A 3898-nucleotide genomic window follows, 5' to 3' on the forward strand; every position below is an offset into this window, starting at 1 on the left:
CGGGACACATTTTGCCCCGGTTTGCCCTATTTTTCCCTCTTTTTTAGATCTATTTTAACAGGGTCAAATTTACCCCGAATTACACTTTTTTCATCTTCTAAGGGGGTCAAATTTACCCCGACGTACTTTTTGCAGATCTTCTGAACAGGGGACTCGTTTTGCCCCGGTTCGCCCTATTTTTGCCCTTTTTTAGATCTTTTAACTGGGTCAAATTTACCCCGGATTGCGCTTTTTTATCTTTTAAGGGGGTCAAATTTACCTCTCAATACCTTTTTTTATGGTTCCAACTAAACCAATTAATGCATTGTGTATAGGTAATGGCGGGCATGAACATTGTCTTTGTCCGGAAAGCACGGCTGTCACATTTGTCCCGTTTTACCAGACTTTTTTTTTATAACGTCGATTTTTATGAAAATGAAAATCAAACGCGTATAACTGAAGATGTTAATATGAGTTTTTTTTACGAATTAACGGGAAATCCCATGATAATATGAGTTGCAAAAAATGGGTCTGCACTGCCTTCATTTCAAGGTGAATCTTGACACCAAGTGGTTCGACCGCGAGCAGACCTGTCCCCTGTGTAGGGCCACGCTGGTGGATGACCCCGCCTGGCGCGACGGAGCTACGTCGTACTTTGTGCAGATCTTCTGAACACGGGACACATTTTGCCCCGGTTTGCCCTATTTTTCCCTCTTTTTTAGATCTATTTTAACAGGGTCAAATTTACCCCGACGTACTTTTTGCAGATCTTCTGAACAGGGGACTCGTTTTGCCCCGGTTTGCCCCTTTTTAGTTCTTTTAACTGGGTCAAATTTACCCCGGATTGCGCTTTTTTACCTTTTAAGGGGGTCAAATTTACCCCTCAATACCTTTTTTTTATGTTTCCAACTAAACCAATTAATGCATTGTGTATAGGTAATGGCGGGCATGAACATTGTCTTTGTCCCGAAAGCACGGCTGTCACATTTGTCCCGTTTTACCAGACTTTTTTTTATAACGCCGATTTTTATGAAAATGAAAATCAAACGCGTATAACTGAAGATGTTAATATGAGTTTTTTTTACGAATTAACGGGAAATCCCATGATAATATGAGTTGCAAAAAATGGGTCTGCACTGCCTTCATTTCAAGGTGAATCTTGAGGTCCCCTGGTTAACAGAAGGACGTGGGCTGAGTGCACTCCGACCTTTCCAGTCTTACGAGAATCTCGAGACTGAGTGCACCCCAAACTTTACCCTCTATATGGAAGACTGGCCCTCAGAGAAAACTCTTGAAACCAATATGGTGTTGGAGGAACAACATTTTGGTTTTTGGTTGTTCTTTCAAGCGGTTTTCGAGAGAAAATTTTATTGAAAAGTGATATGTAATTTTTTATTTTTTAATATTGTGTTTAGATGGCGAATTTAGTTTAGTTGATTACCTAGATAACTAGGGTTTATTCTTTTAACTGTGGGATCTATGGGTGGTGTCAGAGGTATATCTAAGGGAAAAAGTAGAAAATAGATCTACATACTATAAAGAAAGGGTAAGAAACATATGTAAAATACAATAAATGAAGCTTTGAGTATGGATTTTTAATACAAAGCATCATCATACTTATGATCAATGGGATTTCTACTGCCTCTTATGCTTTATGCTCATTGAAAAACAGGACCTCCTACGTACAAGCCTAGTGTGATACTCACAGGGAGTATCACACTAAGTATCACACACTTCATATTTCCTATTAATTGTCATTCATACAAATAACCTATACCTAGGCATTTTGTTCTAGGCATCTAGGCTGACTAACTTGGTTAAAATAAATTCTAGGCTATTAATTGCCTAATAAAAAAAAAAGGCTTCGAAATCTGAATTAAATCCTGTCTGACTCCACCCATAGGGCTGAAAAGACTATCTTCTAAAGAAGACAATATTATGATCAAAACAGATGGTCTCTAAACTACACTCGCGAGCACAGAAATCGGACCAGTTGACCAAGTCAAATATTTCTCTGAAAGCGGTTTTTTTACCCCCATACGTAGGAGTCGTCGATTTTTATTTTATAATTTATTTCTATTATTATTATATTATTATTATTATTTTTTTTTTTAAGATGTATATTTTGTAACCCAAAAAGCAGATGCTCTAATTCGGAAGCCATCTACATCATGACAGCATAGAGACTACTAAATACAGAGATGTATGATATGAGGAATGACATTTGTGACGAGCATTTAAGTGTGCTTAACAACGTTCAAGAAGAATTCCATTGAACCGTCAACTGGTCGGATTCAAAATGTTCAAAATATACATATTTTTGTTATATTACATATTTATGTTTCTTTCATGTTTATTTTTCTTAATATTCTTTAATTAAACCTTGTAATACTATGATATTTCAAAATCTCAGACGAGTATGTAAAAGTGCACGAAGTTTTCACCGCAGGGACATACTACAACACAAGCAAGACTCGTGTCTGTGTTGTAGTATGTCTCCCTCATACAATGGGCAAGAAACAATACTCCCTAGTAACATGTTTTCCCCGAAAAGTAACGACGATAAAATATTTGCAATCAAGAAGTTACTAGGGCAAATTTTTCTGGCAACTCCTGGGAGTCGCGATCTCGATATTTGAGAGCTGTCAATCCTTGTCCTTTACGTATGACTTCGAGAGGAAAAATTTTTCTTCGGCCAATCTTCGCAATTTTCTTCTTTCCATCCAAAGGGTAATTAGAAAAAAAAAAGATAATAGTTAAACCTACCTGTACCGTGTTTCCTTCTTGAGCAGGAGAATTTCTGGTAAAAGAAATCTTATTATCAACCCGATTTTCAAGTCTTGTAAATGGTTTAAAATTTCAACTTTTGTCAACAAGTTATGTTTTTGTTTGGGAGTAGTATAAAATTCCACCTAGATTCTTCACATTCTTCTATTTTTATTTTTATTTCTTGAAGACCTATTAATCCACTCTTTTTTATTTTTTACTTGATAAATATTTTTTTAGAAACCTTTCACTTTCCAATATAACTTATCTAAGACATGTTGTAATAAGGATTATATATTTTAGATATAAGAAAACTAATTGGAAAACTCAAATAAACATGCAATACATAATATTTATGAAATAAAATGCGGTTTTTATAATTTATTTACTTTCTATGAACTCTAGGCCCAACACATGGGAAGGTCTAGATTCAATTCCTGGTTAAGCTGAGGTCAGGGACGAGTACATCCACAATGAACTATGAAAGATATATTATAATCATATCATTTAAAATGAATCTTTACTTTGACTTATCCTATAAGCATCTATGTTATTTGGTATACTAAAATTATACCAAGGTCAAACAGCACATGGACTTACGGATGGTTAGAGGATAGGACATACAAGTAGAGAGTACAAGGTTGGAAGTGTAGAGATTCGGATAGCATGGTTGTAAGAATGTGCTTCGAATGTCATTCATTAGAGGACGATAGTATTGGTTAAGAGGATCTAGAAGTGTCACAGCATTGAAAGTTTAATTATTTTTTACCTACTAATATTTATCAATCTTGCATGTTATTAGGCATCTGTTTGCACTTTGTCTTCGTATGAATACAGTTTTTCAAATTGGTGTTAAGCAAACTTGGAAGATCTGCAACATTGATGTTCTGAGGCATCACTTTTTCATAGAAGTGGGTAGGCTTAATGGAAAAATAACTGGTAGTATAGAAAGTAAGTAGTCATCTCTGCTCGTGCTTGTCATTGTTCGCAGGAGTTCAGGGCAATCTGTATGAGATGAGAGAAGAGCGGTTCACACGAGGGTAAAGGAATCCTAGCTGAGACTCAGCCCGGCAAGTTCACACTCTGCCGCAGCACTCAGGGTCGCTATGCTGGGAGGAGTAGGTCGATAAGTGAAGGTCAATGAGATACAGGT

At 36.4% G+C, this 3898-nt stretch overlaps 1 long non-coding RNA gene across 1 annotated transcript; it reads left to right on the forward strand.

Annotated features, from left to right (window-relative positions):
• Positions 1–6: 6 nt before the first annotated feature.
• On the forward strand, positions 7–1953 carry LOC103523315. Its single transcript, XR_542052.3, has 2 exons — positions 7–531; positions 1132–1953. It is a non-coding gene; the product is annotated as an uncharacterized LOC103523315 (long non-coding RNA).
• Positions 1954–3898: the final 1945 nt, after the last annotated feature.

The sequence above is a fragment of the Diaphorina citri genome, unplaced genomic scaffold (assembly GCF_000475195.1).
Source record: "Diaphorina citri unplaced genomic scaffold, Diaci psyllid genome assembly version 1.1 scaffold19494, whole genome shotgun sequence".
NCBI classification, from domain to species: domain Eukaryota; kingdom Metazoa; phylum Arthropoda; class Insecta; order Hemiptera; family Psyllidae; genus Diaphorina; species Diaphorina citri.